The sequence below is a fragment of the Amblyomma maculatum genome, chromosome 9 (assembly GCF_055883805.1).
Source record: "Amblyomma maculatum isolate TAMU_Amacu chromosome 9, ASM5588380v1, whole genome shotgun sequence".
NCBI lineage: Eukaryota > Metazoa > Arthropoda > Arachnida > Ixodida > Ixodidae > Amblyomma > Amblyomma maculatum.
The window spans coordinates 57,413,089-57,436,571 of NC_139352.1; positions in this window are offsets into that span (position 1 = coordinate 57,413,089).

The following is a 23,483-nucleotide window of genomic DNA, read 5'->3' on the forward strand; positions in this document are numbered from 1 at the left end:
ACGAACGTGACACGGGGGACCAGAGTTTAACTCAGGCCTCCCCACGACCAAAGCTCCCACGAGATTTCGAGGAATGCGAGACAAGTTTTTCAATGCTTCCGGTCCGTTAAAGCTCTGCCCTCTCGGATGTTTGCACTGCACCTTTCAAGCCTTCTTCCCGTCATTTCCGTCTTTCCCCTCTTCCGGCTCATCCCAAACTCATTAAACAACCGCGTTGCAGTGGCTTCTCGGACGTGAAAGAGTTAGCGAGCGTGCCTCTTTGCCTAACCTCTCTTGGCTGTGGTGGCGGCAGGGAAGCAGGGAAGCACTATCTGCTTGTCCGTCGGATAGGGGCGGCAGTCAGCCGCATGGAGGCCTTTGGAGCCGCTAGCCGAGTCCTTAGCCCGAGCTATTTGGGGGCAGTCACGGGACCGCGAGCGCTCAACTTCATTGCGGAATTCACCCATTCGCTATCACAGTCCTTGACGCGGACAACCATCGGACAACCGCACCGGAGAATTCTGATGTTGAGGAGTTGAGGCTGCTAGTGACAGTGCGCTCACGGTAATTAATGCACCGAGTTATAAGCTTAACTATGATTTTTTTATGGATCGACAAAAGGGAAGCGCAGTTTGGCCAAACAAGCCACACTTCTCAACTGCGAAGCGAGTCAGGTTAAAAATGATGAGTATTTAACGACAAGCAAACTTCGCCTGCTCACGGAGTGTGAAATCAGATGCCGAAGCCTGCCTGCACAAATTGATTTTCACAATACTTAGTAGATTATGTGGCAATAAACGTGACGCCCATACCCAACTAACTATCTTTCCATTCGCCCTTGCGTACCAAGAGCATCACTGAATTATCCTAGCTCCTTGTTATATATCCTGCACCAACAACCACGGCAAGCTTCAAGAATAAAAATGTACGCCTGGAGATAAATAGTTTGCAAATTGTGAGGCTGCTGTAACTTTAAGCTTTATGTCCTCTCGGAACCCTGATCACCTCACAGCTTTCAAAAAAACCGCAACAAGTTAACCAACGAACTGCGAAGATCTAAATATACCTATCAATCGCGTATCCTCACTAGCAGGGAAGGTCCGAAAGCATTCTGGAAAGCTTTAAATGAATCGTTTCTAAACAGGTCAGCTTGTGATCGATGGCTTGCCCTATTCCCGCTCTTTGCTGGCAGAAAAATTCAGTGACTTCTTCACAAGCTTTAGACCGAGTGGTTCCGCGGTCGAAGCCCTTCGGTATCTCCAAAATACAGGTTTAGAGACTTTTGCATTTCATTTAACGACCAGCGAGGAAGTTTTTAGCGTTATAATGAACCTAAAAGCTACAAGTTGCACCGATTTTGATGGCTTCCAAATTAAACCAGTTAAATTTGTTTCGGATCTCTTAGCACCATGCTTAAGCTAGATCTTTAACTTGTCGCTCACATCAGGAATTTTTCCTGCACGAATGAAATATGCAAACGTAACTGTTATTTTCAAAGGAGGCGATAGAAATAAGATGACCATCTATAGGCCAATTTCTATTCTCCCTGTTTTTTCAAAGGCTCCTGAAAAAGTAATGCTCAAGAGAATCGATGGGTTCTGTTCTAAACATGCCTTAATAAATGCCAGTCAGTTTGGATTTCGAAAGGGCAAGTCCACGGAATCTGCTTTACTCTTGCAAAAGGAAATTATTTTAAATAATATCGAAGCTAAAAGTTTGACCCTTGGTATTTTCATCGATTTTACCAAAGCTTTCGATCTTCTTAATCGTGAAATACTACTCTGTAAACTTGAAAGCTATGGTGTCCGTGGTCTTTCCCTGCAACTCTTTCGTTCTTATTTAAACATGCGCCAGCAGGTCGTTCATAAGTCTAGCTCCCTTCTCATTGAATGTGGTGTCCCGCAAGGTAGCCTTCTTGGACCGTTCCTCTTTAATGCATATGCTAACGACCTTCCGAGCATAGCTTATCATACAAGTTGTATTCAGTACGCTGACGACACAAGTTTTTTTCTTAGGGGATCTTCTGCCGATGAACTAATCAATAGTGCAAATCTGGTTCTTTGTGCTCTCCACAAATGGTCCACAGCTAATGGTTTGATAGTTAACTCTAACAAGACCAAAGCAGTCTTTTTTCGTACCCTTAGCCAGGATATTACAGTAAACAGTACTCTGCATCTTGAAAATAACATTATTGAAATTGTAGACAAGTTCAAATCACTCGGTGTCGTATTCGACTCTCGCATGAGGTGGTCTGATCATATAATGTATATTGAAAGCAAGCTCACTAGACCTGTTGGTTTCCTCTCGAGACTGCGTAACGAATTTTCCCCAAAGCATAAGCTCCTTATTTATCACGCTTTAATTCAATCTCATATAAACTACTGTCACCTCGTTTGGGGTACAACATCCAAAACAAATCTAAACATCATACTCGGTCTCCAAAAGAAGGCAATTAGACTGATCGCTGGTGCATGCTACACTGCCCATACAGAAACATTATTTCCGAAATATAGGATTTATCGTGTGCATGCCATGTTTGAGTATCGTCTACTTCACTGCCTTAAATTGTCACCTCAATGCTTAACTGACTTCTTGAAGAATATATCTGGACTTAAGCCTTATGAGAAACCCTTTCACACCAGAAGTAAACAAATATGGGACGTTCCTCGAACGAGGACGTTATACGGTAACCAGAGCCTTCGTTTTACTTTACCATGCATATTAAATCATTATAGCATACACAACCCAAACATCTTTACCGCATCAATTAAGGACTTTAAGCTATATTTTATCAATTCCGCACTGTCTCTCTGTACTTTCCGTTCCTTGCCTTAAACACTATTACAAGAATAGTCACTTCATTTTCATTATGTTTCGCCATATTTCGTGCATATTGTTACACTATTGTGCGTCGTTAATTTACTCTGCTGTTTTTTAACTTGCTGTTTCATTTGTATATATGTGCTCTTTCTGTGCTTCATAATTTTCATGTTATATATGTATATCTTCGCCTCAATGTCACACGTCCTGTTGCTCTGCCATTACTGGGCCTCGGGCATCTCTCAAGCTATCGCTGTAGCTTTTCGCCCGAGGCCCATTTCCTGTATATTAATGGAAATAATTTTTTTTTCAATTTAAAAAAAAAGACACACGGCATGAAGAAAAGTTAATGAAAAGAAAACATTCGCTGGGAGATAAGCTATTTTTTTTTTCTTTCCCGAACCCGGAAAATCCTGATTTGTGCGCCGTTAAGCTGCTTACGGCTGACGTGCCTGTGAAATTGCGATCTGCAATGAGAGTATAATGCTCGCGCTCGCTTTCCCGTAAAACTAGCTGGCATAGCGGCTTGGATGGTTTTGTGCATGAGTGTGTGAAGCCATGTTTCTAAGCGAAATACTGTTGCCAGCGGCAACGTGGCATCACGTCGTTTTGCTCCTTGCTTGGCAGTGCACACGAGGCAATAAACAAGCGTGCGCTTACTTGCACAACTTTCCGCTGCCGAAACTTCGCCCTCAGTGTTTCTGAGCTGCAGCATTTTTCAGTGATCGATAATATGAACAGGCTGTTGCGAGCAGACTTTTTATTGACACAGTTTATTACTGAAAACAGCAACTCACATTAAATTTATATATTTTATTTAGAGCAGTGTGCCTAAAATTGAAGTGATGCAAAATCACAGAACGGAGCGGTTGTCATAGTGTAGAGTGCTTTAGCTTCCAGAGAGGTCCGACTTTACTCAGAGCGAGCTTATCGAGACCAGCCTTCTCATCCCAATCGCTTTCATTTCGACCAGATTTGCGGTACGCACATTCACTTCTTTGTTAAAGATTCCCAGATGGTCGAAATCACTCCGTAGCCCTCCACTACGGCTCCTCTTTCTCTCTTTCCACTTTAACTCCCATCTTCCTCCCTTCCCTTACGGCGCGGTGCAGGTGTTCACAGACACGAGTGTGACAAATGCTGCGCCTTTCCCTTCCTTTGAACCAATTATTATTATTATTATTATTATTACTGTTATTGTTATTGTTATTGTTATTATTATTATTATTATTATTATTATTATTATTATTATTATTATTATTATTATTATTATTATTATTATTATTATTATTATTATTATTATTATTATTATTATTATTATTATTATTATTATTATAGCGTTTCCTTTTAGAGCATTGGTCTGGTATTCACAAAAACGCACCTGATATAGAAAAAAAACGTCCGTACTAGGTGATGTTTGTTTTTTGTTATAGCATGCTTTATATGTGTTGAACAATAATAGCGACCTTTCCAACACAGTCTGCTCATATCAAAATTAATTTCGTCACAGCAGGCATATGGATATCTACTGAGTACAATGGAAACCCTCATGTATAATCTTTTCGCTCAACGCCACACAATTGCACGAGCGCAAAGCACAGTTGCAAACTTCATCCCAGTAAAACTGAGCTTACCTTCCACGCACGCACTCAGAATGGCACACCTCGTCATGGTCAGCCCGTCATCTGCATCAGAGGGATGTACGAGTCTGCCTCACAATAGCCACACGAACGTAATCACAAACTCGAAGAATCGTAGCTATGGCGAGATATATTCTTCAAGATGAACGCATGCAGTCTGGAAGCATAATTGGTGTTACCGCAACCGGGCCTTCATAAGGCAGTCACGCCGCTCACAGGCTCTGCGCGGAAAACTGTTGCACTTCCTGCAGGAATGTCGTTATGCAGATACTGATTGATATGAATTGCTCATAGGCTACATGACCGAATTAAATTGTCTCTTTGAGGTCACCTCATAGCAATACGCATTGACTATTTGAATAGATGCAAGCAGAGTGAGTTACGCGGTTGAGAAGTTGACGAAGAATATTATCATTAAACCTTCCTCCTAACTCTGCATTCAGTGACCTAGGAAGGAGTTTCCCAACACTGGACGATAAGTTCTTGGTGGAGAAGGGTATTTTCTCTTCCAAAAAGAAAATACACAGCTTATTCCGTTGAAGTGCCTTTCCGGTAATCTAAATTGGGAAAAACGCGTCGGAGAAAATAGGCACGTGATCTCGCATGAAATGTGGGACTCGGTCGTTCTTTACGGAGCATTCAGCGTGACGTCATTATTTCGCTGCCAATTTATCATTCATCTTGTAGTAAAACTATAGATTACTTTGCTAGAAATTATGGCTACGAGATATGCACCTCTGTAAAGGTCAATATCCACTGAAAAGTATGATGCTGCACCCCCCCCCCCCCCCCCCTCAATAGAACTTAAAAATAAAAATTGTTCTCGAAAGAAAAAGGCGGTGTGAAAGGCGCTCCGAGTCTACTCCTAAGGCGAATCTTGACCGCCCCCCTGATTTTTATTGTTCCTAATTCTCCATTTGTATACTCTAACCAAATTCAATAATTTTTTTCAGCCTTTCGTGGTATGCTGCATTTGTGTTTTCCTCTTCCTACAGCAGCGGTGTTTGTTAATTCCACTAAAAGAGACATTGGGAGTATAGGAAAGTATACATACAGGTATTCCTCTATCGAGCAGCAGTATTATGGAGGCTAATTAAAATGGTTTAATTTACCTTCAAGACAACGCAGCGAGTTATGGAAAGTGAAATGTCAGGTGTCACTTCAAGAGAAAAGAAAGTAAGTGATGGAACAAAACGCGAGCTTATGGCATAATCTAAATCTAAAATAGTTCGGCATGGGCAGGACATGTAATTCGAATTCAAGAAAACGAATGATCTTTACGGGTAACAGAGCGGATAGGCAGAGAATAGAAGCGAAAGTTGGCGGATGAAGTTGGGAGCTTTGTAGAGATTGGGTTGCCGCCGCTATCTTAAGACGAGATTAGATGACATAGGTGAAGTTGCTGCTGATGATGACGATGTATGTGTAATACATTTGTCTGTATCTATGCACGATTCGAACAGCTCAGGGCGAAAAATCTACACTAGAAACTGTAGACGAAACTTACGTTTCCTTGCGATCCCTTTTCAACTCTTCATTTACCTGAAAGCTGCCGCCATCCAGTAAAATGTGATTTCCCCTAACAACATTGCCGATCAGCGACGGCTGAGTCCAGATAGAGACAAACGATCTGTTGAGCATAAAAAGATGCTATTCTTTAAGGCATTTGGATTGGAATGCTGGCTTACATTTATAGCACTATATTCACATATGTATTCACATATTCTTATCATATATGCGGTAGTGATTCGCCAAATTTGCAATATACATTAAACACAGTACCAGGCACTAGAAAGATTTCTAACGACATTATGTGGTCTTCCTTAAATAGCCCGCAGCCTTTTTTATTCAGAGAGAGAGAGAGAGAGAGAGAGAGAGAGAGAGAGAGAGATCTTTTATTCGCACACGTTGGAAATGACTGGGAATAACTTCTCTTTTTGCTTTTGGTTTTGTGTCGTAAGCCTAAACACCAGTCCTAGAACGCCGCGGCGACATTGCTTGCGCTGTTAGGTCGGCTGGAAAGAAGGGCTCCGCAGACGTCAATGTAAGCTTTCTTACAAGCAACAAACTTTTGCCACCACCGCCAGTCTCTCGACTTATTTTATATTCCTCGTGAACCACACCCAAAAAACATTATCCAATGGTTATTTTGTGCTAGCTGCGTTCTGATGACAATAAGAGCTCTGCAGTGTCGCAACAAGCAGCAGTTCAACATGCTCTTCACTTGCAGACCATGCTGATCGGAATATGCTGCCGAGCAAAGACCTCAAGTGCCTCCCTTGAGAAGTGTATTCGCTTGTAAGCGGTTGCTTTTTCCGACATTTTAAGGCAAATATATTTGTTTACATAATCAGTATTTTTATTATTTCAGCAATGCACTCTTCTCACACCCCATACTTATTCTCCTTGCCTGACTTTCCCGCGGAGCAAGGAAAGCAATGCTTTTAAAGAAAGGAAAGCAAATTTTAACCTGAGTCTCAAAATAGTGCAGTCCTATAATTTCAGATTTCATACTTTTAACTGAGCAATATAAATAGGTCGGGCTCTAGTCTGAAAAGTTTCCTTTTTTAACAACTATTCCCCTCTCTCGCAGAATGTTGAGCACTACTGACTTCTACAGCAGCAATAACTTAATAACTTTGTTGCCGGAGGCTGCTCACATGCGCATTCAAGTCTTGGTCAGCTCATTTTAGCTACATGAAGTTTATTGTACAGATATCTTGAGGAGGCATTTTAGTGGTCTACTGCAGTAAAAGCAAGTTTGTGTTTGCCTCGGCCTGTTTAATATGCACATAGCAATCTAAAGCAAAATTAAGCTAAGAATAGAAAAAAAACTAGCGTAGTAACAAATCACTGCTTGCAGTATGACAACGTACTCGATGGACATTGCTAACTGACGTCTAAGTGGTTATGATGATGAGGGCGATGTGAAGAACAACGAATACAAATCCACTTTTTGATACGTTGGCTATCGAACCGAGGCTTTCCCGCAACCATTGCCCGGGTTTTCCTTTCTTTCCAATGAGCATTCCATAAAAAAATTTCATAATTCCGTGAGTAAGTGTGTGCGTGATGCGCTATCAAACCCCATCAATTTTACCTGTTTGAGAATCTTTCTAATAGCAGACGGTTAATTATATGCATGCTCCGACCAGAATGCCCCAACCACAACCTCATGTCATTTTTTTGCGAGAAAAAGCATTTTAGAATTGACGTAAACAACGAGGGCTGCCTTTTAAGATTTTCAAAACTTGGAGCTGTGTCTAATGCTGTATAAGTTTCTGTCAATGTGCCCGCATCTTAAAGTGTCATATAAGAAAACAAAAACGAACATGAACACAGAGTTCTCTCAATCGGTACTCCTGTCCTTAGGGCAGCAATAAAGCGTGAAGCGCGATGTAAGGTAAGCAAGGCAAGGAGCATTCGCGTCTGCCCGGAACCCAATTCCTAATCTCTGGCGAAGGATTTGCCTCGCACGCGTGATAATTGCCGCGTGCGCTGGAGCGCGTCGCTCTTTCGCATTCAATAAAAGTTGGCTTATGTTGGGAGCAACACCAAATGTTCCTTAACTCCAAACCTCTTTAAGCCAGCCACTCAAAAAGCCTGTTTACCACTCTCTGAGCAGTACTTTTCTCGTTATTCCGGCTGTGTCAGTGGTGTTAATGCTCATAAAACCGATTAGGACCGCATAGTATTACCAGGCGCGCGGTCTTCTTTTGAACTAATATAAATAAAAAACTTCTCGCTAAGCACGAGCGCGTTATGAACAGGTCTGGTTTATTGCATCCATTAGTCCATAATGTTGTCAGACTGGATTTAAAGTAGCAGCCTATAGAGTGGTATGTTTCGAGCTATTCTGCACGCTATATAAGTCCACGGCAGCTTACTACGTGCGCTGGTACGCGCGCGCGCGTGTGTGTGTGTGTGGGGGGGGGGGGGGGGTAGACTCGAAAGAGAGACTGAAATTTATAAACTCTCCAATACGGCGTTCTTCATGGCCCTAGTAACTTAGGGGCCTTAAAGGTTGTAAATGAAACCAACTAAATATGTAGCGCTTCCGTGACGTCAAAGTATATGCACGCGGGCAAGCCATTTTGTTATTGTTGTTTGAAGGACTGGCAGAAAAAGCGCTCCAGCAACCGTTTTTGCACCTTTGGCTATTTTGCTTCCCCGCAATAACTTGCTGGCTCCATCTATTCTTAGTACCTCGTATAGTAATAAACATTTCTAGGCGAGGTGTGGCATCGATCGAAAAATATAACCTTCGCATCAAGGACTTGTAATATCACGTTTTAACGGGGATGACTACGGGGACGAATGGCCCCGAATGATCGTGGTTTGAAATTCGCCCGGCAAAGACCTCCAATTGCTTAGAACGTGCGGCTCATCAGCGGGCTTCGGAGGTAGTGAATCATGATAAACTGCTTCCCTTTTTTTTGTATTCTATGTTCTCGCTCCCCTTTTTCTTAAAGGCAGCACTGAAACTGACATAAACAGATTTTGACTAATCGAATGCGGTAACTCGTTGCCTGCTCAATGACCCTACTATGTGGCCGGTGGAATTAAGTGCCATTGAGAGAATCAGCACTGAGTCGCATGAGGTTGTCGGCGAGGCTGATGAAACTCCTATTCCATTCCAATTCCTTTTCAGCCCTACCCCTCCCTACCTCTACTTTCCCTTTTACGTAATTGGCTGGTATCAAGAAATAATTACTGAGAACCAAAGGCACCTTTTATGAATAAGTACATATTCTTTGCGCTTATGCCTGCATGAGTACTTCACTTCAAAATTCTGATATTCACCAAAATAGTGAACAGTTATTTATTTCCTCATTTCAAGCAGCGTGGATGAACAGCGCGCAAAGGGCGCTAAGCTCCCAAATTTTGGAGCAATAGATATAGTTGTTGTTTTAGAGATTTAAAAAAAAACTTAAAACAAAAATTTAATTTTAAATTTGTTATAAATATTTCTCACTCCTAGATCAAATTCTAATTCAACGCTATCTTCGTAATAATAAGCGAAGCAGTCGGTATCCTTTAAATGAAACATCTCCTATGTGCTTAAAAGTAGCTATATCGCCCTAAGTATTCCATTTTTATAGAATCTCTAGTCATCTCTCTTTTTATTTGGCTCTCGATGAATTCCTTTCCCACTAATTTGTAGTCTTGGCACGGCTCCTTAGCAGAGGCATCCTTAAAAGTTTCAGCCTTCGGGCTTTTTTTATTCTGGTTTCAAGAATATCTTGTTGAAACTTCATGAAGCCTTTTTACGTGCTCTATTTGTGCCAGTATCGTTTCATGACCAGCGTTAGCATGTTAGATATGCACGCTTTCATCCAGATGTTTTGTAACATATTGAATACCAACAATATCATCGAATAATTGGCTTACCTTTATTATTGTGTCAAGCTCCTTCAGCCCTCCAAGAATTGTGATGGGCTTCCGAGAATATCATTTTTGTTGGTGCGAGTTTCATGTGTATACAGTATATGGGCAGATAGACTTAAAATGCTGACATGATATAATAGAAATAATTACGTAAGACGCATGCCACTTGAACAACGACTAAGACATTTGATAAATCGGGCACCTTAAATTATGTTACTGCGAAACCGCTCCATGCAATGGTCAACCAGTGCTCATGTATGCCATCAGCCGGTTACCACCTGTCGGGGACGTTACTTGTATGGAAGGGCGTCATGTATACTGCCCTAGTTAGCAGGAGCGGTATAGATACAACGCCCCGATTTAGCCAAGCATACGCTAACGCGTGCATAGAGTATCAGTAACGCATCTGACGAGGTCCCAGTATCGAGGCGGGTTCGATTTCTCTCTCATGTGTGGCCCAACGTGACAGCTTCTGCATATTAAGCTGTGCAATGTGGCTTCGTGACGTCATAATTCCCGCCAAACCATCAGTGACCGACTGTGTCATCTGCCCATTATTAACACCTACTAGAAGCATGGTTTCGTGTTTTTTTCTTAAAGGGGGGGGGGGGGGAGGTGTTGACGGAGCTTCAAACGGACGTGCAAGATTCCAGTTGTGTTCGATTCCCATTCCACTCTTACACATGAGAGTAATAGTTAACTCCTAATCTCAACCATATCATTTGGTCTCGTAGTGTCTGTGATGAGCTGCTTTTCGAGACAGACGGCTGAATTCCCCACTAGGCATAAAATCCTGACTGAATTGCCACTTTTTCTTGACAGAATAAACAGCCGTCTCTGCGAGTATTTCAGGTTTGACGTCACTCAGAGTCAAAGTTGCTGCATTTTATGCGCGGAGCATGATGCAATGCTGGTATATTCCGACCAAGTGAAGCTTTTTTTTTTTTACCATTCTTCTGGTTAAATCGTGTGAAAAACTGGGAAGAGGCAACTTAAACCTTTCCTGAAGGACATGTCAAAGTTAACCGCTCCTGTCCGCAGAGCCTCTTGTAGTTCAAAGTTCGCGTGCATGAACTAATGGGGACAAAATTTTGTAGGGCACGGGAAAAGTAAGTTTGTGGTACAAGTGCCACATTAATTGCTGATCTGTTGATTTCACTAGCTGAAGCCACAACCTAAGATCCCGACTTTCAGACCGTTAAGTCTGGACTCCGGACATTGCCTCACAACAGAGCTATTCGCTTCGATTCCTGTTGATGCGTCCTGGAACATTGTTGTCCCCAGCAGTGCCTTGCAACTCGCTTCATCTCTAATTTCGTACTTTCTGCCTATGTTATAGCACACGCACTCTTTAGCATACAGGCGTAATATCACATTATGTGAAAGACAATCCAACATGTATATAAAGCCCCAACTCGACCAAAGAGTGCGCTCAGCGTCCCTGCGTTGACTAGAGGCAGCATGCCTGACTCAGAATGCAAGGGTCCCATTGGATTCGATTACCCCTGCTTTCAATCTGAAATGAGAAGTCCTAGTTGGATGTTTCTGCCCAGTGGCATTTTCACGTGAATGCGTGACGTCGCACGGGATTGACACGTGGACGCGTGGCGTCGCAGAGGATTGACACCTGGATGCGCGATGTCGCACGGTATTGACATGTGAACGCGTGATATCGCGCTTCATTGACACGCTTATGCGTGACGTCATACAATCATACGATTAATATGCGCTCGGCAATGTAAGGGGACCCCTGCTGTAGCCATGACCACGATTTTCCTCTCCCAGTGCCGACGACGGATTTTCCGGAGGACGCGGCTTTTAACGCTATGGCTTACAACCTAGTTTTGTTTCTCGGTACCTGTAAAGCGTGCTCTGACTCAAGAACACCTTATCTACGGAGAAGCACTCTTATAAAGTGGAAGGGGGGCTTTTGCAAATAAGACACAAATAAAGAGTCCGGAATAGGTGCGCACGAGACTATTGTACTTTAAGCTCTTGTTCCGAATGAAGGCATGTCTGTGAATGCAAAATGATAACATCGAAGCTGTGTTTCATTTTACTTTGTGCTCCCAAGAAAAACGACGTGCTGTTCAACTGTACACGGCATCTGGACCCAGAAACCTTTACCACTTTAGTACCTTATAAGGAAGAATACGAAGCGAATAAAAGTTACTGAGATTGGAGGGCTCAGAGAGATTTGTGGGGAGATGCGGATGGTGAAAAGAGGAAACGGCTATATAAGGAAACCGATTTGGTCGCAAACGTAAGAGAGAGTTTGCAGTCGTCAAAGCTCCGTCACTCGCTTCATTTGAACAGCAGTTGGTAAAATTATTTACAGGGAAGGATATTAGAGCTCCACCTGTAATCAAAGAGCAGATTTAGACGACGAGGGGAGTACAGAGATAAGGGGTTGGGATTTATTTTCGATTGGTTTGGAGAGATTTGTCAGCGAATGCATCTCACAGTAAGACCAAGTGGATGACATTATTTTGAAGCCTGCGATCCCGCACAATAAGTGGGATTACCTGAAGGAAAGGAAGCCCACGACTGTTATTGTGGGTTCGGAGCACCGAAGCTGGAAAATTTCGCAGCCTTACAAATAAAGCCGTCCTGTGGCCCAATTTTCTCGGCTTAGGGGCAACGTATGCCGGGTATTCCGACTCAAATTGGTTTTCTGCATATAATTTGCATAGCAGTCACTGACACTACACCAAGCGAGGTGCCATTGTGCCTCTTCCAGGAGGCCCAAATCTGCAGTGTGGCAGGTATATCCGAATACTTCACTATGTTGGTATGAGTCTTAATGTACTTCTGGACTTCAAATTTTGGTTTTGTGCATGACTGCATTTCAAGTATGGCTGCTAATAGGCTTTGCATGGCTCAAGGCAGTCTTGGCGCTACACCGGGCAGAATATTCTGACCCCCTACAATCCGCGGAGAACAGGGAGCTTTCTCGGTCATGCCCGTTCTGTTGTTCCGGAATTCCGTTTTGTCTTCTCTGAACAAAAATCCCTGAAACTGGAACTAGCGAGACTTAGCGAATAGGCACAGAACTTGCCCACGACGTTTTTCTATAAGCCATAGGGGCCTATACTATGCACAAAGAACTTAAGTATTTTTTGTGGCAATGGGGCTTGCCTGAGCCGCAAGACGACGTGAGCTATTAGAAATATAATCTAAATACAGGGCCCTCTTTGTAGTTCATCACTAAAACGACAGACACCCATTCAGAAAACAACGTTAAGCCCAAGACCGCGTTAAGGGTCCCGCACTGTCATATTTACTTTGTAAGCTTTCATATAATGGACTTCCTAAACCATTTATTCTTCTTTCTTATCTCTGATGAAATATGGTCCCAAAAATTAATGTTTACAAGCAAGCAATGGCTGTTGAATTTTAGTGCTTATGTGTGTACGTACAAAAAGAAAATACAGGCTGATAAACAGCACTTAGTGTGCGGTCGGAGACGAGTATAAGATATCGGCCTATTCTGGTACAAAGCCTCTCTTGGTGGCAGCTACCATGAAGGAAGCTACAGTTTAGGCCAAATTTAATCTTTTGCATTGGTCAAGAATGCGAAGTCTTGGCAGATGGTAGTGTCATTATTTTTCCAGCTACTTGTTACATGGCAGCCTCCTACATACGTCAGGTCAGCCTTGTATGTAGGAGGCGTCCGCTTTAAGAATCAGAATGAGAATTTATTCAACGAGCAGTGATTGAATACAAAGATATTTGTTAATACAGGTTCAGTTCAGTTCAGGCGTTCAGTCGTGTCCGACTCTTCGTGACCCTATGGACCATGTCACGCCACGCTTACCGGTCTCTCACTATCTTCTTAACATCACATAGCTTCATCTGCAATGCCTCGAGAATGCCATCTAACCATCGCGTTCGCTGCCTACCCCTTCTCCGGCGACCCTCAACCTTTCCCAACATCAAATCTTTCTCCAGCGACTCCTCTCTTCTCATCAGATGACCAAAGTAGCTGAGCTTTAACTTTAGAATTTGACCCTCCAATGAGCAGTCAGGGTTTATGGTCGACAATATCGACTGATTTGATCTTCTGGCAGTCCAAGGAACTCTTAAGAGTCTTCGCCAGCACCACAATTCAAACGCGTCAATTCTTCGGCGGTCAGCCTTTTTCACAGTCCAACTCTCGCATCCATACATCACAACTGGAAAGACCATAGCACGGGTTATACGGATCTTGGTTGGCAGACTAATGTCTCTGCTCTTTACTAGGCGGTCAAGGCTAACCATTGCTCTCTTTCCCAGAAGCAGGCGTCTCCTAATTTCATGGCTGCAGTCTCCTTCCGAGGTAATCTTGGCGCCCAAGAACAGAAAATCTGTCACAGCTTCCACTTCTTGTCCATTGATGCTCCAGGACTTGATAGGGCAAGACGCCATGATCTTCGTCTTTTTAATGTTCAGTTTAAGCCCAAACTTCTCACTCTCTTTTTGTACGCGCATCAAAAGTCTCTTGAGTTCCACTTCACTTTCTGCCATTAAAGTGGTATCATCCGCATATCTAAGGTTGTTGATACGTTTTCCAGCAATCTTCACTCCAGCTGAAGACTCGTCCAGACCGGCCTTCCTCATGATGCACTCTGCATATAGGTTAAATAGGCAGGGCGACAGTATGCAGCCTTGCCTCACCCCTTTCTCAATCGGAAACCAATCAGTAAGACCATGCCCAGTTTTGACTGTGGCCTCTTGCCTTTCATAAAGGTTCCTGAGGAGACAGATGAGGTGAATTGGAACTCCCATCTCTCGGAGAGCTTGCCACAATCTGCTGTGATCTACGCAGTCAAACGCTTTCGCATAATCAATAAAGCAGAAGTAAATGGGTTTCTGGAACTCTCTTGCTTTTTCCATGATCCAGCGAAGGTTGGCAATTTGGTCTCTAGTTCCTCTGCCCTTGCGAAACCCAGCTTGCACGTCCGGAAGCTCCCGATCCACATACTGCTGCAGCCTACCTTGCAGGATTTTTAACATCACCTTGCTAGCATGCGAAATAAGCGCGATAGTGCGGTAGTTGGAACAATCTTTGGCACTGCCTTTCTTTGGAATGGGGATGTAAACTGACCTCCTCCAATCCTGTGGCCACTGCAGGGTTGTCCAAATCTTTTGACATAATGTATGCAGTGTGTTAACAGCGTCGTGGTTGAGGTTTTGAAGCAACTCAGCTGGAATACCATCAATTCCGCTTGCTTTGTTCTTAGCAAGGCTGGCTAAGGCCCATTCAACTTCACTCTTCAGGATGCCCGGCTCGAGATCAGTAATCACAACCGTCCTATGTTGGGATTGCACATCCGGGTCCTTCTTGTACAGTTCTTCTGTGTATTCCTGCCACCTCTTCTTTATCTCTGAAGCTTCAGTGAGGTCCTTGCCTCGTTTGTCCTTTATCACGCCCAGCTTAGCACAGAAGCTTCCTTTGATATCTTTGATTGTCTTATACAGAGCTCTTGTGTTTCTTAATTGGCTGTTGTCCTCAACTGCTTGACACTGTATGTTCAGGAAGGCATTCTTATCTCTCCTTGCTAATACAGGAGGAGGCCCCAAAGCCAATGGCTGCACAGGGGACCTCCTTTACAAGCATGCAAAACAAAAATGATTATGTTCAACCAACAGCGTATGAAAACTGCGACTGTTATGTAATATAAATGTAGAACTAGCCTTGTTCACTTTTTTTCAATACTGCGGTCGACATACTTTATAATTTTTGTTCCCGCCCTGTGTCTGGGCTTTCAGGATGAAATCACACAGCTGAAGACGCTGCTCCAACCGTAAAGTGTTGTTGATATCTGTGTTATACATTGAAAGAAGTATATATAGTTCGATCTTTAATCGCGTTTTTCTTTCAAACTAGCTTAGTGCTTTGAGTTCTAGTATTAAAATAATTTGTACATCCTAATTGATGTGATGTTCAATATTTCCACTGCATCTAACCTAGAAGGAGGGCAATCCTCATATCTGTAAAGGCTTATAAAGATTACTGACTGCGTATCTCTTCCCCAATGTCGGAGGTTCCAGATGCTGTCCAGCTTTGAGGAAACAAGGCTATCGAATAGAAAATTGAAGTTTTACACTCTTCTGTTCTGATTCTCAGCTTCACAGCCTGCTGCTGTTCGTTGCTTCGGGAAAGACGATTTCAACTGGCACACGAAAAAATTTGTCGAAAAAATTGTTGAACTAAACTGTCATTTCAAATAAAACGTCGTGCTAATATTTACAGCACAGTCCGTTGAACTGATTCATTCCTAATACTGATATCACTGAACGGGCGTGCACTGTGTGTCGGAGCGAAAATGTCAACAATGATCAGCCCTTTTACAAGGCCTAAGATTACAAATGAACCATTTTACGCCATATACAAGTTGAATGAAAGGTACAGGCCAGAGTATTTAGCATTTTCAGCGTGCACAGAAATAAAAGCGCTGCTTTGAAAGTCTTCTACAGCTGGTCGCTGTTTCAGAACTCCGTCACGGCCATATGCCTAAATCTGCCAGAGGACACTTGTTTCTTAATTACAGAGAAAATGTGTCCGCTTCAACAGAATATAATTATCGATTACAAGAAATCACCGAGTGGCGTGCACATATTCAATTATTTAAAACCGGCGGTAAGAATTCGAGCTATATATTAGCTATCAGGCTTAACGTATGTGCACATTGTGCGTCTCTACACTCCTTGTCGCTTAAACTTGCTTTTTCCCTATTCCTGATCGACTCATGGACTGACTCTGCAAGCATATTCTAAATATTCGCCCAATTTTTAATTGCTAGCGCGGCAGAAAAATGTGAAATGGGCTGGAAGACAATATCTTACGGTCTCAAGAAATTAGTGTAATTCTAGGAGAACAGCTTTGTACAAAATGAAGCTAGTAAAATGGAATATATTTGTATGCAAAATGGAGGCATTCCGAGCCTATGGTTATCCGAATGTAGCCAGGCAGTCTGACCGTTTTCTGTGTTGACGCACTTTATTTTTTACTGATATATTTTCTAGCTGGCTTCTTGCTTCCTCGAACAGGCTTAGAATTTTTTCCATTTTATTATTCCGGTCATGTTACCAATTCTGTGCAGGTTGCTAGCGCTTGATAGCTTGAGTAGACGCGAAGTGAACTTGAAAGCCATTAAGGGCTTTACGGTAGCTACACTGCCATTAAAGTAACGAAAATGAAAGCACAATATAATAGTCAAGGCCGGCAACCTGTACGCCAAGATCCAATGTATGGCTTTGTGTTCGGTGTAAACATGGCTACACTTTTTCAGTGCTTCAGCGGGAACAAACTAATAGAAGAAAGATACTTTTTTAACAATAAATGTAAGTAAACTCAACAGATTCTTCTTTCACAAGTTCACTTAGAAAAAGCCTATACGCCCGCGTGACCCTCTTGTCACAGCGGTGCCCCCGCTCACAGGAGGCGGCACACGGGACAACTTTACTCTAACTGCTAACATCCTCAGGGAGAAATGACACAAAAAAGGGTCTTCATGCACTCCTCCATCAACGCCGCGTGAGCGAGCGAAATCAGACTCCAGGCACGAAATATAGAATGCACTTGACTCCTTCGTAAGCTTTCAAAGCTAACTGCCCCCTCCTCGGACCCGTACTAAAAAGAAATAGAAACATTACCCAGCTGAATTATTTACTCATGTAAAAGGCATGCCGTCGACGCGTGAACATGAAGCGGAGCTAATTACGTCTTCGCTAATGGTGACTCCGACGCATCTTAGACCACTTTAGGTTGATACCAAGATACTTTGTTGGGCGAGTTGGTAAACATCCGTTGTTAATTTAAACAGCGCGAACAAGAAGACACAGGACAAGATAAAAGGAAGCCACAGTACAAGCGCTGACTCACAACTCGGCCTAAGCCTTTACTCCAAGGCCCAGATAAAAACAAATATGACGAAAACAAAACAATCACGTGAAACAACCCTGGGTTCACCTGCTGCACAAAAAGTCAGTCAAAAAAGACATCTCTTTGCTTGAAAGAGCAAGAGAAGTCTTACTGACACACTTATTGTCCCTTGAAATAAAATATAATTCAACTATCTCTCTCGTCATCTTTTCTTTGTGGCGATACAAAATCCTAACCTGGTCAAACATGGGAGTACACTTCTTCTCCTTCTTCATTGTTTCACATGAATGGGAATGTGATACCAGAAACGTTTTGTCCTTGCCACTTTCCAAGTTGTTCCGGTGTTCCAGTAGTCTCTTGCTAATACAGCGTCCTGCTTGTTCTATATAACAGGCTCCACAAGAGAGTGAAAGCCTGTACACAACACCTGTCTTGCATTCAACAAATGGGTCTCTATGTTTCAGCCCACATTCTTGCTTCCGCAATTCTCTTTCCCTTTGAATAGCCGGGCAAATCCTCTTCATCTTAAGCGGGGCGGTCAATGCGACATCAACACCATATCTCTTGCCTACATTTTTGAGGCCATGTGAAATTCGGTGCACATACGGTACCACCGCAACCTTCCTCTTGAAAGAATGGGAAGACCGGTGAAAGAATGGCACTACCCTTAATGGCGGCGCTGACATCACGGTGCCCTAGTTTTAACAGGAAATGCATTGTCTTCGATTTCTTTTGTAATTTGCATGCTTTCGTTGCCCTCTATACAATATACTTGGGGATTGGTTTTAAATCATTGTTAATTTTTATCTTTTTTTTTTCTTGCTGCCGTTGTTGTCGTTTCCTGTAGCGCTGCCCGGCGCACCTACGCTACACAAGGAAAATTACGGTATAGTTCTCGGGAAATCCAAGTACAGTTGTGGTTTGCACGCTCGGCTGAGAACGGAAGGATAGTGGCTCGATTACTGACGTGGACAACATTGTATTCTTGTTAGTGATTGACAGTTTGTGCAGACATGCTCTGTCATCACATCCTTGGTGACACTCTGTGTTGATTCGTGTGTCCACCCTTCTCATGATGTAAGAAATGCTTTAACCTTAAAAATGCAGTGAGAAAGAAGTGTCTGAAAGGGAAATGAAAACGGGAGAGAAAAGAACGTACTTTCCCTTTTCGTTTCGACTACTGGCAATTAATTCGTGCTGTTTTTTTACAAGTTAAGGTACCAGCGAGCCGAGCAAAGAGATCTACTTTGCCGCATTCAGCCAGTGTTCCGAAAGAGGGCAAGCTATGTTCCCTCAGTGAATTAGCCGCGGCTCCTGAGTTCGCGAACAGCAACTCAACTCGATGACCGCTTGAAGGTCAATGCCCGAGTCGCCATCTCTAGTTTGTGTAAGGTCCTTCTGCGCCTGCGGATAGAGTTTACATTTTTTTTCGCGTTTACGTCTGGTGCGCAAAGTACAGTAGCAGAGCTTCCATGAACCGCGGAGTTAACGTTTTTCTACTTAAGTATATGCATTTGCTTTAAAATCGTTGATAATTACCAGCACCCTCACGGTAATCTCATAATATATAAGGAAAACATGTGTTTATTATGCATCATTTCAAAACTCGTCTATTCTGTGAGGGTCTGAAGTAGTTTTGAGGCATTGCTTGTGAACCATCAACGTTACCGCTAGAGGATGTAACGACGTCAAGCGCTCCTCTCCCTGATATATCGCACTACTCGGTAAAGCTCCAACAAAATTCAAAATTATTCAAATGTAGCTCAAAAGTAACGTCCTGCTTTCCAACGTGACAGATTGTCATTGCAAATTATACTCTAAATAAGCAATTCTCGCCCGGTCCTTAGGTGTGTCATCCGTATCCTCAGCTTGAAGTACCTCTAGCCAGCAGGCCTGGATAACTAATTCTTTATAGGTAAGTCGTCTGTTGTGGAGTAGGATTGTTAAAAACAGGTTGGGCCCATTGAAAGAAGTGGTGATAAAAACGAAAAACAAAACGATATGAGATGTTGTGTTTTTCGTTTCAATGTCAGAAAATCATTTCGGCACGAAGAAAACAAAGGAGCTTGTAAAACACGCAAAGCGTAATCATGTTCTTCAATTTCCAGAAAACCAAACACACTTCGTTCTGATTTATAAAGCCACGATCAAGCACCGACATGGTCCGGCCGTGTCGAGCGTACGTACAGGCGCCCTTTATCAGAGAGGCTTTATTTTTGTTTTATACGTTAACCTATAAAGCAAGGAGGAGTTTCTGTCAAAGCTATGTGTCATTCTGATTGATGGCTACAAACTGCTGCCTGCTAATGGCGGTGGCTCCACTATGTAGTTCTTATTTTTAAATCTTTGTGACTTTTCATAATTCCGTCTTTTTTGCGCCGTCGGTCGTATTTCGTGCTCGTCGTCTGCTTCGCGACTTGTGACCGCGTTATTTTGACAGCGAAAGCGACACCCGGTGGGCCCTGGAGAAGACGATCAATTTTTGCGAAAAACAAAAAGCAGTGGCCAATAGAGCATATAGACACAGGCTGGAAAAACGCTAGGGAGGGAAATAAGTACACAAACAATCAAACAAAGCAAGGAGAGCATAAAAAAGAGAAAAGACCATGCCATTTCTTATTGTACATGAGCAAAGAGAGCTAAAGCGATATGTTCTGAACAAAGAAAAAAAATATATTTTCGTCAGCGCCGTCGCAATCATCGCGAAAGCCGAGCGCTCGCGGTTCCCAGAGAAGGAGGGCGACGAATAGACTGCGTCAATACGCAGTGATAGCATTCCGCAAACTGGAATTTAATATCTGGACCTATGCTCATTAACAGAACTGCGCTGTGTTTATTATTGTCAAACTTGCGTAGCATTTGTGTTAATGAAATTTCGGCCCCTCAAGTTTGCTGAATGATTTCGCCTGTAAAACTCGGCTCAATTCCTTTCTATTTCCTATGTAAGAAGCGAAACCCTCAGAGAAAAAACAATAAATTTTTCTAAGCTTGTAAAGCGTTATTTACACCGAGGCAATGAGAGGTGCAGTCTCTCATCAGGCCTACTTAAAGAAGTTTCATTCTTCAATGTTGTGTTCTGCTGTTTGCGCACTTACCAACTTTGATTCACTCATTATTGACGAAAAGCATTCGGAAATAGCAGTAGCACGGATGTAAAGTATTAGGTGGGCAGCTACAAGTGGCATAAAACACATACGTGTGGCTTTGTGGAAAACATAATTAACAAAAAGACAAGAAAATCGTAATAAAAAAAGTGGGACATAATCAAGAAGCCTGATGAGATTACTCATCACGCTTTGCATGTGAAATTTTTATGAGCTCTAAGCGTCGAGCTGCAGGACCGCGTGAAGTGCTCGCACGAGATGGCATCGACCTGTTTCTTTTATGGCCTCTTCCACGCCACGCGCCTTTCCGTAATTGCTGTTTTCTGAGCGAAATTGTATTAAATCTACTTCGGGAGGTATAAATAATCAATTCTTGAAACTCGCGAGGAAAACGAGATTAGTTTTTTTAATCTAGGCGTATGCGTAGCTCATGGAAAGCGCTATGTTATGAAGTAGGGCCAAGTACGAAGATAGCGCTGTCGTCTACAGTAGGCCAGGCTGACTCACATGCGTACGCCAATGATCGAGCGAATTAAGGGAAATAGGGCAACAGATCGAACGAGGAATAAACAAAATTGCATGTTAAGTGACTGATTTTGTGTGAATGTCCAAAAACCTTGTGGAAAAAACTGGTGATGGTTCTCATGAAAATACATTTTTGTTTTGTTTAGATTTCTCATGTACTACCTATATAGATAAGTGGTATGTTTAAGTGTCCAGCTTGAAATACTAACCAGAAAGAAATCAGGAAAACACCACATTCCACGCCGTCAAGGCATGCAGTTTATTGAGTGGACAAAATAATTGACAACTGAGGTGGTGTTGCAGTGGTTATGGCGCTCGACTGATATTATCCGGTAATGCAAGATTGAATTCCGGAAGCGGCGGCAGCTTTTATATGGATTAAATTAACAAGGCACCCGTGTGCTGTGTGATGTCGGTGAACGTTAAAGAATCCCATATGGTCAAAATTTTCGAAGGCCTCCGCGATGGTATCTCTCATAGCTTGAGTAGCTTTGGGACGTTCAATCCCGTTAACCACCTAACCATCAGAAGAAACTAACGTCGCAATGGTTTGGACGTAATCGATATGTCCTCTATAGTTTACCTTCTTTCACACGTGTTATGCCTTCAGAGATGCTCTTCTGTGGCCTATGGACAACCAACCTTAAACGACTTAAGGACCGAAAAATTTGACATACGAATTATGAGAGAATGAGAAATTAGTCTATTTGCACAGGCTGCTTTTTTGCCGAGCTGAACTCTTACCTGAAATGAACTGAACGCGCACTAGATGAAGCTCGAACTGACGAACGTTTCTTACAAGAAACTTTGCTGTACATTTAAGCAACGAGTGAGGCGTTGAACAAGGTCAGATGGATGTACAAAAAACACACATAAGCGAAGATTGACAACAGAACAATAAAGTGAAAAAATAAAATAAAAACAACAACAACCACTCATAGGTCAATCCTGCGCCTCAGGAACCAAAGCACCAGCAAATCGAGTAAATACATTCCGCAACGACATAATACCGAAGTTTGTCAGATAACCCATCGACTGCTGAATAGGTGCGACTTCTTTATCTTAGATGTGTATCGTGGGATGTGTTTTCATTATTTTTTGGTGTTTGGTTGAGCGCGGGATTAACCTATCAATAGTCGTTATTGTTTATAGCAGTTTTTTTTTTATTTTTAATATTCACCGGTGGTTGTCTCCTTTGCTTATGTTGTTTTTTTTTTGCACATCCGCCTAATCTCATACGTGTCATTCATTATATAAATGCAGGAACAAACGTGGTTGTAATAAACAGTTGTCAGTTTGCGCTTCGTCCCGCACGTGTCCATGTCAATCCGTTGATAGATTAGAGCGACAAAACGCAACAGGAAATACACTTCAGGTATGAAATTCATAATTGTAGTGCAAAAGCTCAATTACAGCTCTGCATACCTAAAGCAATAAAATTTTGGACAATTTTCTGTTTCGACGTAGTTGCCATAGCAACTGTGTGTTTCTAGCATGTGCGATTGGTACCCGAGGATAGACAAATCGCCGGAGCGCTGCGAATTCGAACTCAAGAGTTTCTCGAGAAAGTGAGTACGACAGGCCGTATCTAACACTGCAAGCGTGAAAAACTGTAGCACTCTCTTCTCGCTCAGTACGTCGTTGCCTTTGATTCCCATCTTTGCGCAAGAGCTTTCGCACATCGTACTCAATTTAGCGACAAAAACCATATTACTTTAGGATTGTTGTTTTTATTGGGCTATTGCGTAAAATAGACGCGCAGTTTTCGTACGTCGCTTCCAAAGACCGCCAAGCCTCTTCTTTTACAACACGAAATGTGAGCATAAAAAAGGCGAGGAAGCCAACATAGGGAACAAAATACAGATGACGTTATTACTATCGAAATCCACTTGTTAATTTCGCAAACGACAAGTAACATCAAACGCATCTCGCATCTCTCAAAGAAAATAATCTAGAATTCTGTATTTCACGTTGGAATTCCGCTTTACGCATATCCTCTACTCCTATGCACAATTAACGTTTCCGTCTGCGCAGACAACAGCACACTTTCCAGCAGCATCTCAGCTAGTTTCGCTTACTGTTTGCCGAATAGGAAATGCTAAGAATAAATAAAAGGATGAATTGAAAATAAATGGCGCAAAGTATGATAGGGCATTCTTC